Raw genomic sequence first — 25,847 nt, 5'->3', positions numbered from 1 at the left:
TCTCAAAAAGGAGACTGTAACTCCCACCAAATAAAGGCAGAGGGCTTTGTACCCTTCACATGCCCAGTACATAGTTGGTAGATGGTAGATATGGATGAGCAAACAGGCCAAAATATATGTAGCCTATATTAAATTAAAGTCATGTATTTCCTATTTGCAAGGCAGGAATAGAGACGCAGACATAGAGAACGGACGTGTGGACACAGAGGGGAGGGGGAGGGGGGATGAATTGGGAGATTAGGATTGACATGTATACACTACCATGTGTAAAATAGATAGCTAGTGGGAACCTGCTGTATAGCACAGGGAGCTCAGCTAGGTGCTCTGTGGTGACCTAGAGGGGTGGGATGGAGGTCCAAGAGGGAGGGGATGTATGTAACATATAGCTGATTCACTTTGTTGTACAACAGAAACTAACACAACATTGTAAAGCAACTATACTCCAATAAAAAAAAAAATAAAAGAAGAGCCTTATTAGAAAAAAATAAACTGGAAATTATTAATTGTGATATAAGAGATCTGTATCAATTTCAGAAATAGTCTATTAGGAAAAAAAAAAAAGTCTGAGTAAAACGGATTTCAGGAAAAAGAGGCTTAGAAATACCAAGATGGTGAGGTACACATCTGTATGAAAAGGTACCTGTAGCTTACCTTCACAGCTAACTGAGAAATAAAGGAAAATTAAGTTATTGGGTTTTTGTTTTTTAATTCAGGAAAGAAACTTATCGTTTAGGATATCATATTTAAATCTTTTGATAAAAGATTCTCTATTCATGCCAACAATTTTCACCCAACACTACCTGATTACGTCTTTGAGTTTCGTGCAAAATCGGGAGTAAAGTAACAATATCATAAGGAACACGACTCTGGCAACACTTTTTTCCAAGGCAGAGGGAAAAAACCTCAGAGCATCATTGGTCTCATGAGCAATACAGGCAAAGTTTCACATAAACAGCTAATTCATTGGAAGCACAGCCAAAAGCACATTAACATTTTCCTGAGATTCTCATGAAGTCTCACTAATACCGGTTAACAGGCCTGCCTTCCTGCCTATTTTAGTAGCAGCAAGAAACACGAAATTTTGATTAAGAAGCTTGCTTTCTGCAGCTACCCAATTTTAGTAGGTAAGAATTAGATATTCAATTAACCTCAAAGTCTGGGCTGTACAGAAACAGAGAACTACATTTGTATGCTACGAATTGAGACCATGGAAGAGAAAGACTAGGTAAAGGAGTTCTTTAGGAGCAATGAAGGTCACCATAATGATCCAATATAGGGAAGTGGTAACAGCCATTGCCTGTATTGGAGTATAGCTGTAAAAGAACTCTCACATATAGTTATTCCCTTCCCATGTGAGCATGAATGGGGAATTAAGCCAACAGATAATTCAGTTAATCTCTTTGACACTGGTTCCTTGTGACTGGAAGCTTTGGTATTCCTAATCCTGTGTCAAGATCAGCTTGAGGAAAGTGAAGGACCTGAGAGTTAATGGCCAAAATAGCGGCTCTAAATGGCTGAAACTGACAGAAAGGCAGGGTGATACTGAATGATGAGATGACTGTGACATGCCTCTGGAGAAGCTCATTCAGAAATATATATCATTTCAGTGATAAACTAAAAATTATTAACTGTTTCTGAAACAAACAAGTATACTAGCCTAATTTTTTTCCATATGTGAAGACTCAAAATCACAGTTAATTATGTGGCGCTAAAAGCGGCACAAAATTTAGTGGCACTAAAAGTGGCTGTCTTACCAATGTGAAAAATCTTGAATTTCTGTTAGTGAACCATGTGTAGAATGACGGAACAGCTTTTATTTAATTCTTCTTTGAATATAATTCGATGCATTATTACCTCAATAAGCACTCATTATCTTCATCTGTAAAATAATTTCACTTTAGACAATAATTTTTTATATAATGTGTACAACTTTCATGCTATTTCTTAAGAAGCAATTAGTTCAGTGTTGCAGAACAATAGTAATGGATCTCCCCCTCTTCTCTCTCCCTTTTCAACTAATCTGGGGCAAAGGATTAAAAAAGAATACAACATTTCATTTTTAATGCTATCATCATTCTCAATATGACCTAACCAGTAAAAACTGCAAAATCAGCAGTAGATCCAAACCTAGGGATTGTCTTTAAAAAGAGAGAGAAGAGAAACACACATGAGCTGCATCCAAGAAGCTGTCATTAGACTTAGGGATGAAGTTTGCTTTTGGTTACTGCTAAGCTCAGCAATTGCTACTTCTCCACTTCTGACTGGGTATCTACTTTTAAAAGAAGAGATTTAGAGAATATTTGAAAAGGAATCTTCACTGTGAAAAGCTTGGTCATAAACTTCAATTGAAAAAACCATTTTATTAGGTGTCTACAATGTGCAAGGCAGGGAGCTCATGAGAATGGTTAAGTAGTTTTCTCCACTGTGAAGGTCCTAGACACTCAATAAATATGAATAAATGGCTTTATTTGACAGGTAAAAGTTGGTCGGAATTCTTTTTTACTGTTTTATGTGGTTTCAATTTCTAGCCCCACGTAGCTCTTACAGAAGATTGAAAAATTTCCAAAGTATGGATGAACTGAGCTTACGAGACCTAAATTATTCATAAAATATGACTGAATGGTTCACATCTTAGAGATGTATTAGCACCTTCAGGTCACAGGGTTACCATTCAGTTTGCTAGATAAGAAGTAAAGACTAAGTCATTGATTAGGTAAGTTAGAGCAGGGTGACAATGAGGCCAGAATGTCAAAAGGTAACTCTCTGAAGACCCTAAACCCCATACTCTTGCCAAAAAGGAATGTAACTTGCATATTCAATTCTGAGAGATGAGGAGAAGAAGGAAGAGGCTACTCTGTGTCAATCCCTGTTCTAAGTCACTTACCTTAATCCTTCCAAGAGCTCCATGAGGTTGAAACTTCTGATGTCTCATTTTTACAGTTGAGACAACAGACTCAGGTTAAATAACTTGCCTGGGCATATAAGTGGTAGAGTCAGAATTCAAACTCAGGCAGTCTGGATCTAAATCCTGTTCCGGCCTTTTTAAATGGATTGCTTTGCATTCCATTAAACAGAGACATTTTGATGTGTCTTTACCTGCTTTTACCTATAAACTGAGAAAAACGGACTTGGCTAGAGTTTTTTTTTTTTTTTAATAGCAGTGCCAACCCTGAACTTGTGGGTACTGGCACATTCAGGTAGCAGTTCTATCCCTATAAGAGCAACACAAACATCCTGTCTATATGTCTCTTTAGAGAATGTCAAGCAAATAGTTTCCTCCCCAGATTCCAGGTCAAAATGGAGTTTGCTTCATGTTTTACACCAAAGACAGGACCTGTGCCAAGTTTAAATTAAGAACAAAAGTCAAAGTAATGGTGCATCAGTTGTGGGTTTGGCAATGGCAAGAAAGATAGCCTCAAAGAAAACTCATACCTTTTATGGAAACCAAATATTGACCACAATTGGCACATAGAAAACTGCACAGACAAACAAAACTGCTGGATAAACAAATCAAAATTACATAGGAAGCTGACACCCATTCTTTACAGTGGAAAACCAAAGATAAAAATGAGTCACAAATTTTATATTCTTGGAAAGGATAAATGTTCACCCATCTAGTAATATTTTTAAAAAATTTCCCTGAAGATGTCTAATATTCCCAATATTTTCTTTAATAACAAACTAAGAATACCTACAATGTGTTAATGTCACAGGACAATTGACTATAAACTCGGTTGTGAAAGAAAAAAACAAAACAAAACCTTGACTTGAACAATGTGTCATTTAATAATACAAAATGTATTCTCAGATTCCTATAACATTTCTAGATTATAAAAACAGTATGCGTATACTTGTGTGTGTCTGGATATTGGACTTGAGGGAGAAAAAAGCATTCTTTCAACAATAGCTTTATCCAAGACTGGTATTTTTGAAGTAGAGAGGCTTATAAGGGTGTTAACACATCAGTCATCCTTTTTTGTCTCTTTTGTTACCCAGTGTTGTTATGTTTCCTTTGCCCTGACCCACACCAAATTAGACTTTCATACACATAACAGATTCTGAAGAAATAAGAGGATCAATTTGTTCAAACTAAGATCTACTACATCTTTGTGAAACTCTAAAGAACAGAACCCATCTCCCTGAAAATAAACAAGAAGGAGAAAAAGAAAATTCTTACAATTTGCCATGAGACTGTAGGAATCACTAAGAATTATAAAGGCAGTCAGGTAGCCGAAGGCACCTTCATTTTCAATTCTAAGTGAACTACAGTGTAAAAAACTATAATCCTGTTATATATAGTTCATGAAAACCTTCAAAAGGGATAGACCATCATTTCTTGTGAGTTCGGCGTTCTGCCTTTTTTGTTGTACTTCATTGCGTTGCTTGATTTGGGAAAAAAATCCACGTGAAGCTATTTCTGACTTTCCCTTTTTAACGCTAACAGTATACGCCTTGTGATATGCTCCTTTATCACTTGACACTGTATCACAATTAAGTCCAATTCAGGCTTTAAATGGAGAGCCGAGGTCCAAACAACATGCTTTAAAATAGGCCCAGAAGCTAATCAAGAGTGAGACCCTCCAGTCACAGCCTATCTCAGTTCTTACCCAGGATTGTCTTTCTTTTTGCTTTCCCAAATCTTAGATTTATATTCAATAATCACGGCATTATTTATTATGGCATCAATAATGCCATAATCATGGCATCTTCGACTTTTAAAAGGAAAATAGAAGTTATTCCTTTTAGTCTCTACCAAACCAAAGATTCCTCTTTATTATATCTCTCTGGCAGTGGCGGCCCATGCCTTCCCAGGAGAATCAAGTCTGCTTCTTGAAGCTTTTACTTGAAAGAAAATAATTCCAGCATCTTTTCCATCGGCAATTTGAATATCTGAAGAAAACTGGTCAGCCTCCAGCCTCGTTTGGACCCACTCTGACATATTAAGCACTCTTCTTAAATCATGGCTCACAGACAGCAGCACAACCCTCTGGATGCGGCCTGCACATCACAGTGTGCAAAGTGTCTAGGAATTTTTTTTTAATCTGTTTATTTTTTTGAAGTATAATTCATTTACAATGTTGTGTTAGTTTTTGGTGTAGAGCAAAGTGATTCAGTTATACTATAGGTAGGTAGGTAGATAAGTAGATTAATAGATAGGAAGATAGATATAGATATATATTCTTTTTCATATTCTCTTCCATTATGGTTTATTACAGGACATTGAATATAGTTTCCTGTGCTATACAGTAGGTCCTTATTGTTTATCTACTTTATATATAGTAGTGATATCTGTTAATCACAAACTCCTAATTTATCCCTCCCTCACCCCCTTTCCTTTTTGGTAATCATAAGTCTGTCTTCTGCGTCTGTAAGTCTGTTTGTTTCGTAAACAAGTTCATTTGTGTCGTATTTTAGATTCCACATATTAGTGATATCATACAATATTTGTCTCTTTCTGACTTATTTCACTCAGTGTGATAATCTCTAGGTCCATCTACATTGCTGCAGATGGGTAGTTCATTCTTTTTAATGGAATTAGTGCATTCTTTTAGTAGTATCCCATTGTACATGTATACCACACCTTCTTTATCCATTCATCTGTCAATGGATACTTAGGTTGCTTCCACGTCTTGGCTATTGTAAATAGCGCTGCTATGAACATTGGGGTGCATGTGTCTTTTTGAATTAGAGTTTTCTCCAGATATATGTCCAGGAGTGGGATTGCTAGATCATATGGCAACTCTATTTTTAGTTTTTTGAGGAACCTCCATACTGTTTCTCATAGCGGCTGCACCAAAATATATCCCCACCAACAGTGTAGGAGGGTTCCTTTTTCTCCACACCCTCTCCAGAATTTATTATTTGTAGACATTTTAATGATAGCCATTCTGACTGGTGTGAGGTAAAAATATGGAACACTACACGAATCTGCATGTCATCCTTGCTCAGGGCCATGCCAATCTTCTCTGTATCATTCCAATTTTTAGTATACGTGCTGCCGAAGCGAGCACTGTCTAGGACTTCTCTTGATCTTTACTATGCTTCTATCGTGCCTAAGGCTTTTATTTTTTAGCAGCTGCTTCGTACTACTGGCTCATATTAATCTTATAGTCATATAAAAATACCCAGATTCACTTTTTTAAAAAGCATCATTTGCTATCAAGCTGTGTTTCCACTACCTTAAAACTGTCCAAACTGGTTTTTACAATAAATATTTACATTCAAATTTAATCCCATAATTTGATGCAATCCATCAGTTGAAGCTATTAACCTTGTACACTGATGTTCTCATCCATCATATTAATGCTCCCTCCCATATTGCTATCATCTGCAAAAGTTAATTACATACCTTTTATGACTTCATCTAAGTTTTAATATTTAAAAATGTTTTAAACTGTTAAACCCAGTCTCAGGGCTGAATCCTTCGTGGTCAGATCCTCAAATATCCCTCAACATAACAGAATCGTTAGAAACAAAAAGTCCCACCTTTTCCGTTTACAATTATATTTCCTTCTCTGTTCATCTGATGCCCATCAGTACAGTCTGGTTAGAATCACTCTCTTTAGAACTGTAGTTCATACCAAGTTTTCCTTCATCGTGCCTGTCATCATTAAAGAAGAACATCTCTTTTCAATAGCCCTGGGTAAGATTAGGGTGGGAGAATATTTCCCACTTCACTTTATGTCATTGAAAGTTTATTGTCAACACTGTGGGATGGCTTAACATCACATGTATCTTAACTTAAAAGGCCAAGTTGAATCTTACCCACCATCTTGAAATCGTGATATACAAAAATTTTTGCTCAACTAGAAAAACAGAAATCTTGAATTTGACAATGAGCAAAGTAAAACACAAATTGACTGCAGTAACCAAATTGCTCGGGCAGATTTACAAAGACACCACCATGCCACTGCACAACTGATGATGTAATTTTCCATCTAGAATCCCAGATTGTATTTTACTGTAAAACTACCGGTAGGAAGTGATAGCACTAGGCCCTTCCAACATACTGTTCTATGATATCAAAGTGAAACAAATTTATAATCCTGTTTTTTTTTACATGCTGCTGATTACTTTCCAAATATGGTTTAACAATTTTAAATGACCACTTTAATGTGTCAAACACTAAATAGGATTTATCCACTGGTCTTTATTTCTCTTAGGTATAACTGCCCAAAATAGAATTAACAGACTTAATCTATTGCCACATAAATTTATTTTATAATTCAAGAAAATATTTAAAAAGAAGAAAAAGGAGTCTATATCAAATACAGCAGGACACTACTTTCAAGGCATCAAATATTTTGGGAGACCATTATCATACCAGTCAAAATGTGATTGAGTCTGAAAAGTGTCCATTTAATTATTTTTCCAACTTTTAATAACTATTCAGACTATGACATTTACCAGAACTAAGCAATAGAAATAATAATCTTGGAAAAATGAGTCATTTCATCTTTCCAAAGCACGAGAGTAGCTGAAATGCTATATGTGAGAAAAGAGTTCCCAGTTGGCTACTGTCTCAAACCTCAAGTCCAAAGGCAGAGAAATCTTCCTGCTTGGTATACAAGCAATTCTGTACTCAAAGTCATTAAGTCACCTTTGTAGCAGTAACTCACTGTCCAACTATATGATATTTTATAAGTATTTTCATTCCTCCAGTCTTCCTTTTCCCATTTCCTTCTCCAAATAGATTGGCATTTCTTGGAAGACAGATTATTTCTGTAATTTCTATATGTTTCTCATAGGGACTAAAACAGTATTAGGTATATAGTATCATATACCTATATACACACACACATACATATATACAGACATAGATACCTGTAGGTAGATTGAAAACAAGCTCTTCAACATCCAGGAGGCTAGGAAGTTCATTTTTACAAGGACTGCAACACTGTTTATACTGATACTTTTTTTACCTTGACTTCTAATGGGGATTTCACACAAGTGTCCCTGGGCAACCACCTGTGGTTTCCAGGTAAATGCATTTTCATATTGTCTAAGGCATATATACTATCTAGCCCTGTAAGAAAATGTTTGCCAACCTGGATTTAAGCAAAACACACAACACAGAGTAGCCCTCAACTAACAGGAGTAATGGGACAGGATAGCCTGATAGATTTTCTTTTGACTGCTCTTCTACTGCTGTCATTATCAGCTTGCCAACTAGGCAACAGGTTACCACTCTTTACTAATGCCTCCTAGATTATGTTCTTATATTTTGACCTTAAGTATTTAGCTAATCTTGTGGAGCTACACGGATTTCTAGTCTGTTTTCAGTATCAGGCCTTCCTGACCCCTGTTCCATTTTCCCATATAATTCCTTGGTCTCCTATCCACTTGAGAGTTCACTGTTGTCCCAGTTATTTTATTTTCCTTTGTCCCCCTCTGTCAAGGACTACCAGAAAGGTTGCAAAGCCATTGTAATTGACTCAGAATACACAGGTAACCACACCAAGACCTCTCCATTGCTCAGCAAGCCTTTAATTCTCTCCCGAATGACTCCTTATTGCATTCTCCTCCACAGTTGACCCCAAACTTTACCATCAAAACTTCTCAGTCTTTCTTCCTTCTCTCAGTACCCTCAAGTCATTCCATGAATATTTACTGAGAAGATGGCCTTGCTTCTAAATTTACAGAGAAGATGATAGCCCCTAGAAACAACACCTTGCAGTCTCCTTCCTCTCCACCTGAAGATGTGGCTGGCTTCTTCTGCATGTATCCTTTCACTGAGCTCTACCTTCCAAGGCTCCTGAGCTTATCCCCATTCTTCTCATAGGCAATTTGTTCCATCAAAGGCTTTTTGCTCCTTTATCACTGTTTTTGTTTCTCGCAATCATCCAACTGACTCAAACATTCCCAGCTTTCACAAGAGCCAATGATTAATACCTGGTTAAGTGGTGTAAATTCTTACTGGGATAATAAGAAGACAAGAGACAGCCTCAGTTTCATGCAGAATGAATGATGTAATATCACGAACAATGTGTTGGTTTTTGTTACTAACTCATTTGACAAAGTCTAATGATTAATATTAAAATCAGCAAAAATTACTGTAACACTAGCTTTTAACCAAAAGCAACACCTTAGTCCCAGATTATAAATTTTTTGAAATAAAATAGGGAGTTCCTCATCCCACTTATTTAACACCTCACTGTACAAAATAAGACACAGAAATACAGTTATTGTTCACCCCTTGAAATGCAACTCTTACACAGAAAGATGGAGCTACTTAGTATCCAAGGATATTCTCATGCCCTATTTTAGAACCACTACATTCTTAAGTTCATATCTTCCAAAAAAGCCCATTATGATTTTTTAATTTTACATAAAATAAATATTATTATATTAGTTTCCTGACACACCTTCCCCTGACTTCTTTTTTTTTAAATTAATATACTATGAAAAACACTGAAAAAAAACCCCCACCAGAATCAAAAACTAAGTATGGCAAAGAGCCTATATAAAATTTTAAGAAGTGCTATATTCTACAAGCTCCCTGAAATTAGGCTGAGGAAAAATAATGTGTCTTATATATGCTTCCACTTGTTAAACAGAGAAGTCCTTTCACAATACACGAGGCTTCTCACTTACTCCTATAGCTTTCTGTCTCAACTCAAAACTCAAAGTCTTGTGTTTCTGATTCCTAGGATAAATACCTAGGAGTGAAGTGCTGTGTCATTTGAGAGGTATACGCTTAATTTTATAATGATGGTGTATCATTTACACTGCCACCAGCAAAAGCAATATGCTGAGACAAATTAGTTCAATCAGGACAGGCTACATATATATTAACATTGTACCAGCGGGATTAAGGACACAACTGATATGATGGTTAAAACTGTAACATAGAGGTCAAACTTGAAAAACTCATAAGCAGAGTGAAAAAGAGCAAAGACCTAAACTTACCTCAGAAGAAAATTTTTATAGAGGTAGCAGAACAGATCATTAATAAAAGATTTTAGGTATACTGAATGTGGAAACCAGAAAAATAAGCAATAAACGTCTCAATATTTACTGAAGAATGAGTGGTAATTATGAAAGAAAACTTGGTGAAACTATATGAAAATCAAAAGAAGTTCACTGTGTTCTTAACAAATTCAAATTAACTAAATAAGAGGCTTTTTAACCCTTCTGCCTAAGAAGAGGCATACACTTGTTAATTTTTTCTTTTTTGGTACAATGATAAACTAATGTCAAAAAATCATGAAGTCGGGAAAATAATGTTATTAATGAAAAAAGAAAGACATCAATTTGTTATCATACCCAGATGCAAAACTGAATTCCTAAAAAAATACTGAGCACTGCCTACAGTTTTAATGACCAACCAATAATTTTATATTTAGCCACATTTTTAGTCATATATAAAGGCAAGAGAAAGACTTCTTCAGTAATTCAAACTTCCTATTTATTACACAAGCTATTTGAATACATACTCTAGGTGACTGAGTAGTAAGTCAAATTTAAGAGATCTTAAATAAGGAAGTGATGGCATATAATACTGGCAGGGAGAATAAAAACCAGTTAAATAAAAGTTGCTTAATTGTAGTAAATATAGTAAAAAAAAAAAAAAAAACTGACAACACAAAAATTTTAAATATCTGTTTATAGAATACAAATATATAATGTAAAAATTAATAGCTTGTAACAACAACATAATTCCTAAACCTCAGATTATTGTATGTATATGTAAAACAATGGAAAATAATGACTAAATTGATGGGGGCAGGTAAAGAAAAAGTGCTAAATGTATCACACTTTATAAGGATTTTGTTTTTCTCTGTCTCTCCTTTTTATTCTCATTTTTTTCTTTCTCTTACTATCTTTGCCAATTAAATTTTGTTGTTGGTATTTCTAAAATCAAGAAATATTAGTTCCAATTCTTTATACCCAGGAAAAAATAACATTTCAAAAACTACTTTCCCCATAAATGATTTTTTTTTTTTTAAATATCGGATTCTCCTAAACTGATACCATACAATCTACCTGGCAAACTTCTGTGCACTTCTGTTGGTCTGAAAGGCTAAGGGTCAGAAAGTTGCTTAGGAGTCCTCCACTCCCTTTCTCCCAAGGAGGAATCCTCGGTCATCACATTCCCTGACACGGGGTCACCTGGCTTCTGCTGAAGTAGTCACAGTATTTGCAAGTTAACTTCCTTGCAAACCACCTTACACCATGGTTGCAGAGCGCTAACAGAAAATGATGCTTCTCTTCCACCTCCCAGTATTATTCACCCATTTGTTCCTCTTCTGCCATCATGTAGTCTACTGGCAAGCTTCTCCTTTCCAGGGTAATCAGAGCAGCTTATCCTCACTGGAAACCATGAAAAACCTCTTACCCTTCCAGTTATCCTCTTAGAAAATGACCCCAAGAAATGGATTCAGTACTTCAGATGTGGTCTTGACCACAGAATGGGATTCATCAGCACAGTACCATGGGTAAAACACTCCCTTTAACTGGAAATATACCTTTATTAATGTATGATGAGTCCTAATTTCATTGTTATTTTTTCAAACTGAACTATTCAACATACTATTTCAAAATTAATTTGTAAAAGAATAACTCTCCCCTTCACCCCATATATGTCATAAACATCCCCCCCCCTTGTTTTTATTTGCGGTACGCGGGCCTCTCACCCTTGTGGCCTCTCCCATTGAGGTAAACAGGCTCCGGACGCGCAGGCTCAGCGGCCATAGCTCACGGGCCCAGCCGCTCCGCGGCACGTGAGATCCTCCCGGACCGGGACACGAACCCGCGTCCTCTGCATCGGCAGGCGGACTCTCAACCACTGCACCACCAGGGAAGCCCTCCCCCTTTTTATTTTTGCAAAATCAGATTTCATCCAACCAATAATATATGTTTTTGACTTCTGTAATGGCCCATTTTTTGGTTACATATCACCTTATCACTTTCTAGACGGTTATTTTCACACTTTTTAAAGCATTCCGGTTCTACGTACCAGTTTTCCACATATTAGAAACTTCACATTAAAGAGGAAAATATCCACACATTCAGTGAAGTATGTTTAAGCTTTAAATTGAGTGCTATGTTAGTTTTCTCATGTCTACAGGGGGATAATAATTACATTGCAACAGTTTTAATAAAACCTGTAAAATCCACCAAGTATAGGAATTGAAAACTAATTGGTATGCAATAAATAGTAATTATCAGTTCTAATCCAAGAACTGGGAATCAAGTGGGATCTTTTTTTCTCTTTACTGTATAACTGAACAAATAGAAAATGTTGTTAGTTAATAATACGGTTACCGTCAATTTAATTAAAAAAATTAACTTTGTAATTTTCTTTTAAGGCACTGATGACATTCTTTTAATTCATACAAATGACTGTTAAATCAAACAGATTTTGTACTTCATATTAAAATTTGATTTAAACAATTCAAATGCATAATGAAAAAGGTCTCTGTGTGAATCATTTTAAAACACGAGGACATTTGTCTTTTAGATTTAAATGTTCAAAGCTCCAGAACCATAGCCACTCTCTACTTAGAAGAGACAATTATCCATGTGGATTTGAATTTTCCATCATCTGACATTATTCCAATTTATTATTACTGTAATTTTCTGGGATCTGAAAGGTTGAGTAGAATAGTTGAGGTTAAAAGAAAATCCGTTTACTTCTCACAAACTTATTTTCGTACCATTTTAAAATTTGCTGCTAAAGGAATAATTATTCTTTGGGTAGATTTGGTTTAAATCAGTCAGACACAATTTTCACTACTAGTTAGGAATACCCAATTTAATCAGTTTTTACAATAAAAACTGTCTTTTGATCTGGTATGACCTTCTTGGTGAATGTTCAATGAATGTTGATTTTGCTCCTATTAAATGTAGCATCAGGCTAAATGCTGGACATACACAGAGGTAATAAAAAAGTATAAAACCTTTTTCTCTGCATGAAAAAGACACTACCTAAGTAAAGATATGGGATATACAAAGAAGACACATACCCTAGAAATATGTAACGCCATTATTTTAAGAAAACATATGAGACAACAGTAGCTAACATTTATATGCTTTTTAAGATGTGCCAAGTACTATTTTAGATTACTTCCTTTAGTCCTCATAACAACTCTATGAGATAGGTCCTTTTATCCAGATCTAACTAATGAGGAAACTGAAATAGAGGCCAATCTCTTGCCTCAGATCACACCAACAGTTAGTACTGGAGCCAGGGTTTAAACCAAAATCCAGTTCCAGAACCCACAATCTTAACTGCTCTACTGCTCTGCTTCTCATTACACCTTTTCCGCCCAGTAATTTTATTGAGGTATGATTTACATCTAGAAAATGTATACATCTTAAGTATACAGCTTGAAAAACTTTGGCAAATGTATATGCCTGTGTAACCACCATCCAAATCAAGACATATGTACGTGTGCCTGTGTGCTTCTGTGGATGTGTGTGCACTTGTGCACTTTTGGGTCTGGCTTCCATTAATTATATCTTGGTAAACTCATTTATAAACTTTGGGGAGAAAAGGAGGTGTCATTAGGAAGTAATGATAACAACTAAAGCCTTCTATACGCCTCGTAATTGCCTCATGAGGAAGCTACTGCAATTGTCTCCATTTTATAGAATAGGAACTGAAGTGCAGAAAAATTAAGGAGGAAGCAGTGAGACTTGGCATTTTCACTCTACCAACTGATCAATTAAAAAGATAAAGAGATAAAAAGAGATGACAAGATGGACATTAGGAGAGATTTTAAAATACCAAGAAAAAATTCCATAATTCACATTTATATTTGATTTGCCATCAGAATCCAACTGGATATGGACTAGACTGTATATCTTGAGAGATTCACTATGGAACAAACAGAAAGAAGCTAAAGTTAAACATCCAGGAACCCAATGAGGAAGAATAAGTTGAAGACAGGACGTATATTCTTAAAGGATGCCAAAATTAAGATGGATGGGGTGGGACATCAAGGGGAGTAAAGAGAGGAGAGGGAGCAAGGGAAAAGCTAGTGAAATTCACTGTCACTCAAAAGGTAACTAGAAAAACACATGAAAGCATGTTTGAAAGTTTCTAGAATGTGGTCAGATTCAGTCACCAAATGAATGCGAAACACTTGGAAATACTGGTTATCTCTAGAAAAGCAGTGGCTGTTGAATTCTTACAAGGCAGATGGCATACTAGTAGTTGAAGAGCCCGATAAATGGCTATGAGTCCTTCACAGAAATTACATATATAAAGTTATCCTTTAATTTGTGACAGTTGCTAACATTCTGTAGTTGTTCTTGTCACCTTTAGAGAACATTATCAGGTCTGGCCTTGTTCATTTGAGTTCTGTTTCTCCTAGATGGAATGCTCACCCTTCTTCCCCTTTCACTTGCCTTTAGTGGTTCTTAGTCCTGGGTGTACATCAGAATCTCCTGGAGAACTTTTAAAACTGTATCAGTGTCCACATCCCCTGGGAGAGGACGGCATATCAAAGAAGTACCTGGGAGTTTTTTCAAAGTATACATGCTTCCTTCTCCACCCCTGTGATGTTGGGAAGCAGAACGTAGAGTTTGCAAACGACCCTTAGTGGATTCTGCTATTCTTCCCTCCTCTTTAAGAAACACTGTTCTACGCATTCCTTGGATGAGCTCAATCTCTCCTAAGGCTTCAAAAACCAGGTGCACCCTAATGACTCCTAAATCTTCATCTCCATTCCGGATACCATGTGACCAGTACATATTTCTCCCTGTACCTCCAAAGACACATCAACCTCAACACATCTTTTTTCCTCTGCCTTCCTCATCTGAATGAATGGTGTAACCATGCACAGAATCATACTGAATTTCTCTTTTTCTCCATATCTCTATTTCTTCACCCACTCCCAGAGTTCAATGGAGGCCAAACGAAATTTTAGGGAAAAAAATAGAAGTAGCATAATTTTAGGCTCAAATCGCTTCTTACCTCAATATTACTGCACTACTTTTGAACTGGCCTCATTAACACTAATCTTGTTCTTCCGAAATCCGTCCTCCACAGTGCTGCCCAAGAGACCTGCCTGACAATTTCACTCATTTACCTAAATCCATGCAATGGGTTCACCCATCGTGGGCAAACATCAAAATTCTTATGGTGACCGACAATGTCTCTGAGAGCCATGAGAATACACAGTACATCTTGAATTTAATTTCTTTAGAACAGTAATGACATTGGTGGCCCCCCAGGACCCAAAGGTTCCAGTATTCATGCCTTGTTGTAGTCCTCTCCCCGTGAATCTGTCCTTGAGTAGCAGATGGGAAGTGTAGACATCGGAAGGATACAGGCATACCAATTAAACGTACGAATGAGGGTGTTAAAAAATGTTGTTGTGACTTTGGTAACTCTTTGTAAAGATTTTGTTTTATTTTTAAGCTTATGTAGTGGTATATGCGCTCATTTATTGCACATGGCGCTTCATTTTATGAAAGGCTGTGTCTGGAGTTATAACAGCAGATTCAAATAACAGGTATTTCATGCACCATTACTTTAAAGTAAAACTGCATATAAGGAAGTAATTTGTCTTTCCAAGATTAAAATATATATATATATTTCTGATGATAATAAAATATCTAACAGGGCAGAAAATTTAAAGGAATATTGGAAAATTTAAAGAAGAAAAATAATCACCCTAAATAGTAAGAAAGTCTTTAATCAAGCTAAGAAAAAGAAGGGACTCCTGCCAGGGGTCATCTGCTGTTTACAGGAGGGTTTAACATGTTTTCCCTCTTATCTTTATATCATTCAAATTCAGCTAACCATTGTTGAGCTCCTACTGTGAACAGTGACCTGCACTTTCCTTTATGTTAATTCATTTATTATTAATATTTTGCACATACTGGTACTGACATTAAAATCCTATTTAAGAATAACTGAACAAAGGGTTTATAGTCAAAGGTAACTCTCATTTTCTAGTGCCCTATTATTAATATTATAAACAATGTTCAGTATACTAATTTTCAATACATATCTTATCAGACATTAAAAGACCCTGTCAAGGGCTTCCCTGGTGGCGCAGTGGTTGAGAGTCCGCCTGCCAATGCAGGGGACGCGGGTTCGTGCCCCGGTCCGGGAAGATCCCACATGCCGCGGAGCGGCTGCGCCTGTGGGCCATGGCCGCTGAGCCTGCGCGTCCGGAGCAGAGAGGCCACAGCAGTGAGAGGCCCGCGTACCGCAAAAAAAAAAAAAAAAAAAAAAAGACCCTGTCAAAATTTGTATGATTCCTCATTTTTTTTCTTTAAAATATCTCTTTGTCCTGTTGTGTCTAAATCTTGGCAATTATGTGAATAATATCACATTCTTGATATCTGTGCAGAAAAAAGCTTATACTATCATTCCAGTGCACATACAGTATATATCACCAACATTTATATATCAATTTACACATTATTAGCTTTTTCAGAGAGAAAATTGATTCAACTTCATCCGTCCTTGGTAAAATGAGTTACATCTGACTGTTCATGTAAAACATCAAGGCTATCAGGGAATAAAACACACACCATATTTTCAAAGGCAAATGAAGGAAGTAACCTTATGATTGCCTTCAATAGTAATTCTGTTGTTTTTACTTCTAAATATTTCCTTTTACTTACAGGAAGCAGTCAAGGTTGACACATTAGGCGGTCTTGCCTAGCAGAGAATATTTTTAATAGTGATTTGCTGGAGGCATGGCTTTGGGCTGTGCAGTGTCCCTGGAACTGGCTGTTTAAAATCCCAGATGGGCTGACTCATCCCTTCCACTTTTGGAGGTTAAAGAAAAAGAAGGCACATCTTACAATTTACTGCAGGCAGATCTCTGAGGCCAGGTTGTAGATCATCTGCTCAGACTGCAAAATTATATCCAAATACGCAAATCAAAAACCTCAAATTTAGTTGCTGTGACTCTGACTTCTATAAAGGTCATCAGCCAATGCTTCAAAACTCAGGGTTTTTTTTATGCCAGGTATTTCTCATGTATAGATCAAGGTATCAGCCAAAGATTAAAAATTATCACATGGCTAGCATACATATTGAATCTGAGGAATTAGAAGGACAAAGGGACATGGTCTCTGGTTCCAAGATAAAAAAGTATTGTGATATTGTGATTTATAAGGAATATGTATTTGGTCATTTGGATGACCTAAGGATGAGGCTGGTTGCCAATGGAGCTAACCACGTGATTAGAATGTTGGAACTTTCAGTCCCACTCCCTGACCTCTGGAGAGGACCTGGGTGTTGAATTAATCACCAGTGGCCAACGATTTAACCAATCATGCCTTATATAATGAAGCCTCCATAAAACCAAAAGGATGAGGTTCGGAGAGTTTCTGGGCTGGTGAACACTATGGAGATGCGGGAGAGTGCCCACCTAGAGAAGGCATGGAAGCTCTGTGCCCTTTCCCCATACTATGCCCTATGCCTCTCTTCCACCTAGCTGTTCCTGAGTTATATCCTTTTATAATAAGGTGGTAATCTAGTAAGCAAAATATTTCTCTGAGTTCTATTAGCTGCTTTAGCAAATTAATTAAACCCAAGAAGGATGTTATGAGAACCTCTGATTTATAGCCAGTAGCTCGGAAGGAAAGATAACAACCTGGGCTTGCAACGTCTGAAATGGGGATGCAGTCTTGTAGAACTGGACCCTTAAACCTGTGGAATCGATGCTATCTCTGGGTAAACCGTCAGAATTGAGTTGAATTCATGGACACCCTGCTGGTGTCGAAGAATTGCTTGTTGGAGTTGAGGAGAATCTCCCCACATGCATTGGAAATTTAAGTATGCAATTAAGTTATTAAATATCAGAACCAATTTAAGTATGCAAATGAAAAGACCACAAATACAACGGGAATCCAAGAAAGGAAAAACGACTGGTTCATGGAAGACAGGATAGGATGTAAAAAAGTAGAGTCTATCAAGTTGACAGATTGCTAGACCTTCTCCATCACGTTCCTACTTTCATCCTTACAGCATTAGTGAACAAAGATATCTCAACTGTTTTCTAAGTCAAATGGCCCCTTTTGTACACTGGACGCTATCTTTTCCCATTGAAATGTTCCTCCACGATTCCTTTTTTGCTCAGAATCTTCAAATTCACCTCTCTTTTCTGACTCTTTCCCTTGAGTCTCTCTCATCTTAAAAAAAATCTTTTGACCCTATTTTTCCTCACATTATCTCCTAGCTTTGGGAAATGACTAGTCTACACAAGTTGGATTTATTTCCTCACCTCTCTTTTATCTATAAACTGAAAACAAGCTCTTAACCCAACTTCCTCAATGAATCTAATCTAAACCAAGTCAGTAATGGTTTGCTAAGTGCCAAAAGGTCTAGTGGCCTTTCAGTAAAATTGGATCACTCTCTCCTTGAAATTCTACTCACTATTCTCAAGCTTTCATGAAACCATTATTTGTTGGTTTCCCTCAGAACTTGGCTCCCCTTCTATCTCCTCTGTGGTCTTTGTTTCTAGCTATCATTTAAATGTGATTTTCCCCCAATTATAACTACATTTCCTCTTTACTATTTAGTTTATATCTGTCAAATGATCCCAGATGATGTTTTTTTGTTTGTTTGTTTTGGCTGAGTTGGGCCTTTCTTGCTGCGCGTGGGCTTTTCTCTAGTTGTGGTGAGCAGGGGCTACTCTTCGTTGTGGTGCACAGGCTTCTCACTGCAGTGGCTTCTCTTGTTGTGGAGCACGGGCTCTAGGGCGCGTGAGCTTCAGTAACTGTGGCACGCAGGCTCAGTAGTTGTGGCTCATGGGCTTAGTTGCTCTGCAGCATGTGGGATCTTCCCGGACCAGGGCTCGAACCCATGTCCCCTGCATTGGCAGGCGGATTCTTAACCACTGTGTCAACAGGGAAGTCCCCCATATGATGTTTTGTAACTTTGCTTATGTCCCTGAGACAGTTACAACCATGTCCAATATGTGCAGGTGATTTATACAGGTTAAACCCAGACTCAAATACACAGGTTACACATCCATTCATCCATTCATTCATATTCATTTCCCTCTCTCTCTCTCTCTCTCTCTCTCTCACACACACACACACACACACACACTAAAGCAACCAACCACTGCACATTTCCATCTAGAAGCTTCCCAGGTCACACAGAATTGCTATATCTCAAACTGAAGACATTTTTTCCTTATCTCCCCCATGCTCTTCTTCCTGGTTTTCTTATATAGGTGAATGGTGCTTCATCTACCCAGTTACTCAAGGCAAAAACAAAGGAATCATACCCTTCATCCCCTCTTCCAATCTTTCACTAAGACTGATTAAATGTACTTCCTTAATGCGTGTCCTATTTGTCCCCTCTTCTCTGTGCCTGCTTTTTACCTCTATCAACATCAGTTTCTTAAATGCTCTCATCCCTACATCCCCTCTTCAGACTTTTCCAACAATCTTCTATAATGTCAGAGGGCCCTTTCTAAAACAAATCTAATCACATCATTTTCTTACTTAAAATCCTTCAATGGCTCCTTCTAGCTATCAGGCTAAAGCCCAGAGGTCTTCAATATGACAAAAAGGTTCTTTATGAACTAGTTTCTCCGATGTCTACAGATTTTTTTTCTACCAGTTTCCCACATGCCCCCTTTATATGTGCATCCTAGATCCTATGCTCTGGCTCTGCTTAATTACTTTCAATTCCCCAAATACCCTCACTTTATTCAACCTGTGCACTTGCTATTCCTCTGTCCACAATGTAGTTAGAGCTAACATAGGATAATAACTAACCACACGTGATCAGGAGTCAGGCTACTTAGATATAAATATCAGCTCCTCCATTCACTGGCTTGGTGACAGTTTGCTAATTGAACTCTGTGTCCCTTGTTTTTCTTTTTTGTAAAACAGGATGAAAACAACTTTTACCTCGTAGAGCTGTGACAAGGATTAGATGATACATTCCATATGAAGCAATGAAAATATGGCAGCAATAACCTCTCATTAATGTCAGCAGTAATCGCCAAACATATTTGTAATGATTATCTGTAGGAAGGACTGAATTCTATCCAGTTTGAGGAGTATGTCACCAAAATAATCAAGCAACGGAGACACAATGTTGAGGTCCTGTAGCTTGGTTCCACTCACCCACGGAGGCAACTTCAGAAACAATGAGAAGAGCCTCCCTTCAAATCTCCCCGCAGAGATGAATGTTCTCTTTCAGTCAAATTCTTCTCAGGTTCAGTTAATGTCCAACTCCTTTCCTAAATTCCTCTTCATCTGTCTTCATTCCATTTCAACGCCATAACCTTTTTTGGTAAACGCTCATCAACTGATACAACCCTACTTCATCACCCCTGCACAAGAGCTGCAAAGTAGGCTATTGAATTTTGGGTGGGAAAGGCACCAGGGATCCCTAATGAGGGAGAAGAATATTAACTTGCAGGGACCCCAGTCCACTGCAGTGGTCCCAATGCAAACTTTACTATTTGGGGGATTTCATTTGTGGGTTCTCATCTTTTTTTGCCTGGTTTTCAAACTCTTCCTCTCTACTATTTCATTCTCTGTATCCTATAAACCGATTCAAACCTCTCCCACGCTAAAGCTGCTAAAGGCAGCAATAGATCCTCACTCCTCTTTATTCTGCCCCTTATAGATTCATTCTAGCGACAACTGCACATTTCAGACTCTTCCTCAAGCATTCCTCCTCTTTTTTAATTAATAGAATCCAAATATAATTTTATATTCAAAATGTTATATGCAAACTTTTTTTAAAGTTAAATAATGCTGGGAAGATTTTAATAAGAACAGCAGTCCTCTGTGTCAACATGGAGTTCAACTCCTTGAAAGGCGATCATTTTAACTCTTAGTTAATTTTTCTATAATTTATCTCAAAGGTACAAACAATAGCTGTGCTATTTCCTATTATTTCAAAGTTCAAGAATCCCTTGAATTCTTACACGGAAGATGAGGATTTTTCTTTCTCCTATGAGTTTACTCCCTAATGAGCTTTCTCTCATTGCAATTTGGATAGAAATCACTGTTTGGTGTTTACATTACAGTAACTAAGTAACTTTGTTTACTGCTGGGTCATGCACTGCATCATAAAATCATTTACTTTATTATAATTTTTTTTCCTTGGAATTAATTGCCTCTTTTAAAATATCTGCATAGTTTTCTATGTTCCTGCCACTAAATTCTTCTGTGAATCTTTATGGGGGAGCACGTAGGCTAATCCATCATTTTAACTTTTCATTTCCTCTGAAAGACCTTCCCCTGGAGCCCTCCCCTACACTCCAACAGTCAGCACTGGTTGCTCTGTAGGTCTGGTATACAGGTGTCACCCTTGCCTGCAACTTCATTTTTCTAGGAATTACGTTCACCTCTCTTCTGGGTTAGATCTCTTCATTCCTGAATCTCACGTAATCACCATTCTTGATTTATTCCCTTGATTTGACGGACCATAAATGAGGTGAGTGGTAAAAATTTCAATGCCATGTATTTGCTCAAATACCTTTCTTTTTCTTTTGTTTTAATCCTCATATTATTCAGAGATTAGCTAAATATCAAAATCTAGGTTGGCAAACATTTTCCTTCAAGTACCGCAGGAATTGTTCCATTTTTTTCTGGCTTCTAGCACCCGTTTCAAGAAAGGTCTTCTTTATTCATTTTTTTTTAACATCTTTATTGGAGTATAATTGCTTTACAATGGTGTGTTAGTTTCTGCTTTATAACAAAGTGAATCAGCTATACATATACATATATCCCCATATCCTCTCCCTCTTGCATCTCCCTCCCTCCCACCCTCCCTATCCCAGCCCTCTAGATGGACACAATCCTTTATTCTTTTTTGAAAGTTACCTTCTCTTCTGAAAGCTTTTACATTTTTCTCTTTATCATGACTGTTCAAAATCTCATCATGATGTGCCTTTCTTTTTCTTTTTTTAAAAAATTCATTATACTGTATAATTCAATGGGCACTTTCAATCTGGAACCTCAATAACTCAAGCCAGATTATCTATGTATTATTTCACTCCTAAATTTTTTTACTTATATCTTCTCAATTCTGTCTCATTGGAACTCACGATCACAGAATTTTATTTTATTCACTGCAATAGCCCAGCGTCTAGAACAATAGATGGTACATGATGCTCAATAAAAATTGACTGAGTATATTAATTAGGATACTAGACTTCTTGGTTTACTTTCCTTTCCTATTATGGTTCTCTTGTGTCTTTTTTAGCTGTTACTGTCTTCCTCACTTTTAACTGCCAAACCTTATTTTTTTAAAAATTTCTTGGAGTTATACTTTTTCATTTCTAAAAATCTTGTTTGTTCACTAAATGTTCTGTTTTAAATATCTCACCCTATTCTTATTTCATGTATCTTTTTTCCCCTCTGAGCTTATCAATGATTGCTCTTTAAGTTTTCTTTTGCTATATGTATTATAAATGTTTTCAGTTTTTTCTGAGCTATTTTTCCTGATTTTTCCCCCCACTCTCATTTCTTGAGAAAGAAATCTATCATTCTCCCACTAAGGGAGCTAAAAGCTTGGATGCAGCATTCTGTAAAAGGAAGGATTTCATGGTTTCTCTATTTAGAATCTACATTGCCAATTACTTATCTCGTTTTCAGGCCTTCTATTGGGTCTGAAATTATTGTATCAGATACAACAGTGTGTCTGATACTATTTCTGTTCAGTTTCACCAGGGAGTAAACCTCCTGCCTTATTTCAGGATTGAGGAGGAATTGTCACATGGCTGCAGAGGGAATCTGGGAGACTAAATAGCTCATTAGGAATTTCAGCTATCATTCATCCCCCATTTCAGTGATTCTTGCCATCTCCGATTCCTCCAGGGTCTGGAGGCAAAACTCTATTTCTCGTTGGCTCTTCCTTCTTCAGGTAGTTATATTTCAGCTTTCTGTACTCTACTAACCATGTTTCCTTTGCACTTCACTCTTCAACATGCCATAGATCTTATTCATATCCTTTCCCATCTCTTTCCTGTTAGGTTTTTATCCTTTGCTAACGTTTTAGTGAGATTTGAGAAAATAAACATGCGAACTCAATCTTCCATGTTTAAGCAGAAGACTTCCCTTCCCTTTCCAATTATGAAATCAGGCTTCTATGCCTTTCTTGCTGCTAAAACTGTTTTAGCAAGGATCAATAATGACATCTTACATTCTAAAACCAACATACTGATGATTTCCAAACCTATATATACATATGAAGCCAAAGCCTCTCTTCAAGTAAACATATACAAATGTGCTCTGGACATCATTTACAAAACTGGACTCACTGTTTCCTCCGCCCTCAAGCTATTACTGCCTTAAACGATACCACTACAGTATTCAACTTACTACTCAAGCTGGAGACCTGGATATTTTCTCCCTCTCCCTCATCCTTCCCCAACTAATAAAACAATTCAATAGGTGTGACTAAATTACTGTGCTTTATATCATTGTCTCCTCTCTATCCTCAGTGGTAATGGTTTAGTCCATTTTTAAGCAATGTGTATCTGGGTTACAGAAATAATCAAGCTATATTCTTTCTGTCTCTAGTCTTGCATTTTCCATACTGTTGTAAGTGAGTGTTTTCCTATACACAAATCTAACCATGCCACTGCGTGCTAAAATGCAATAGAACGCTTCTGATCACAAGCTAGAGTAACCAACTCAGACAACCTTAGGCATTTCTTGGTTCCTGTGACCAAACTGCCAAAATGGGATGCTTGCCCCCGACAGACTGGAATGAATCAGTTATTGGAATACCTCCAAAAGACTCACTAGATCTCTTCTCTGCTTCTCTTGGTGTGTTAGGTTTATGAACTTCACTGACGATGCCCACGAGGCTGGAATCATAGTCACCTGCAATCTGGAGCGTACATTCCACCAGCTATGCTCCCAGAGGAATAAGGATTTGTACCCTTTTATTCCCACTTTTAATCCTAAGGAAAGATACTGATGAGGCCAGTTTGGGTTTCTTGCCTACTCTGATAGCCAGTGGGAACGCAGACGATTGATGGAATGAATAGGGGAGTGGCTTCCCACAAAAGGAATAATTAGAAGGACGCCGAGCAACAGCATTTATCCCGCTGTGTAATATAGACTGTCTGGACTCGAGTTCCAGCACGTCTCCCTAGCTGTATAACTAGGGCAAGTTACTTACTGTCTCAGTGCCTTACTTGTCTAAAATAAAAAGCGAGACTAAGGACAGTGATTACTTCATAGACTTGTTGATTTAATAAGGGTAAAATTCTTACAACAGTCTCAGCTTCGTTGTAAGTAATAAACAAACATGAGTCATGTATAAATAAATCAAATTCTTCTTGCCATGACAAAGAAAACCCATTACGACCTGGCCCTTGCTTAATATTTCAGCATTATTTCTTACCCCGTTCCTCATACTGACACTTCCAGACTATGCTGAACAGCACATATCTTCATGCCTCCTGGCCCTTGCTCACGCTGCTCTCTCTCCCTGGAAAGCCCTTCCCTAGTTTTGTCTGCCTATGTGCCATTAAGTTTCATTTCAGTATTAAAATATTTATACCTAAACTTGGTAATGGTACTTCTAAATGATACCAGAAAAAAAAAAAAAAAGGTCAAAGATTTATGCAATATTTTAACTGTTCCTCTTAAGAGCTAAAATAGGAAATGGCTCCCTTTTCCCCTCCTCTTTACTTCAGTCCCATGTTTACTGTTGCTTTATACAGACTAAAGATGCCCACAAATACAGCTCCAGCCCAGAGTGAACTCTCAGACCTTGAAAAAATTATTAAACTCCCCCCTTGAAACCCCACGTTGATGACTCAAAGGTCTCTCAAACTCAATATACCCAAGGCTGAACTCAATCTTCCTACTACAACTGCTCTTTCTCTGCCTATACTTGTTCTTATGAATGGAGACAACCTCCCCATGGCTCCTGCCACCCTCACTATTCACTTCATCATCAACTTGTGGACATTTCTCAACACAGCCTCCCTTCTCCAGTTCCATCTCTGTTCCCTTCATTCATGAATGGCTGCAGCCAGGGGGATCATTTTGAATGCAATCTTATTGTATTTCTCCTTTGATTAAAAGGGTTCCATACCTTTCCTTTGTCTTTAACACAAAGCCCAATATGCTCACCCTGGCAGTGTGACGTCTTGCATGATCTGGACCCTGCCCACCTCTCCACTTTTATCTTAAGCCATTCTCCTGCTCACCTCACCAAGGAGGAGATTTCTCTGACTTCTTCAGATTCCTCCAATTTGCTAAGTAGCTTCCTGACGTGGGGTCTTTACCCGTGCTCCTCCTTTTGCCTCAAACACTCCTCCTCACTTCCTAACACGTATAAACCCTTCCAGCGTTCCAGTCAACTTAAATGTCACTTATCAGGGAAAGTGCGCCCAAGAATATTCTTCCCATTTTTATGGCACCCTGTTTTTCATTTTCATGCCCAGGTCACAATTTTAATGAACTAATTCTCTGGTTAATCCCTTTCTTTCCTTTCTTTTCCATTTTCCCATAAGTTCCTGAAAGGCAGAAGCTTTGTCTTATTTATGACTAAAGCCTCCTTTCTTCGCAGAATACCTCTAACATAACTGGAACACAATAAATATTTTTTGAGTAAGTGAAACTGCCGACATTAGGTGAGTATAGTAAATTCTTCCATCGTAGTATTGTGTGGCTGTGAAAGGACGTATGCTAAAAACTGCTGATGCGAGAAAATGCTAAATTATACACATAGTATTTCAATTCAGTAAAAAATGCACAGAAGATAGATGTGGTAGGCAGAAAAATGACCCCCCCCTCCCCAAAGATGTTCACATTCTAATCCCTGGAAACTCTGAATATGTTATATTACAAGGGAAGGGGTAATTAAGACTGCTAATCAGTTGACCCTGAAATAAAGAAATTATTCTGGATTATTTGGCAGGGCCCAGCGTAAGCAC

General features: G+C 37.4%; 1 protein-coding gene and 1 non-coding gene across 2 annotated transcripts in view; both read right to left on the bottom strand.

Annotated features, from left to right (window-relative positions):
• Window positions 1-25,847, bottom strand: part of NAV3 (neuron navigator 3) — an 835,897-nt gene that overhangs the window by 430,984 nt on the left and 379,066 nt on the right. The gene's annotated exons all lie outside the window — the stretch shown is intronic.
• On the bottom strand, window positions 5,905-6,011 carry LOC117201995 (U6 spliceosomal RNA). Its single transcript, XR_004484150.1, has one exon. It is a non-coding gene; the product is annotated as a U6 spliceosomal RNA (small nuclear RNA).

The sequence above is a fragment of the Orcinus orca genome, chromosome 11 (assembly GCF_937001465.1).
Source record: "Orcinus orca chromosome 11, mOrcOrc1.1, whole genome shotgun sequence".
Lineage (NCBI taxonomy): Eukaryota > Metazoa > Chordata > Mammalia > Artiodactyla > Delphinidae > Orcinus > Orcinus orca.
Note: the sequence above shows the minus strand (reverse complement) of the source record. Positions and strands in the feature narration are given on the sequence as shown.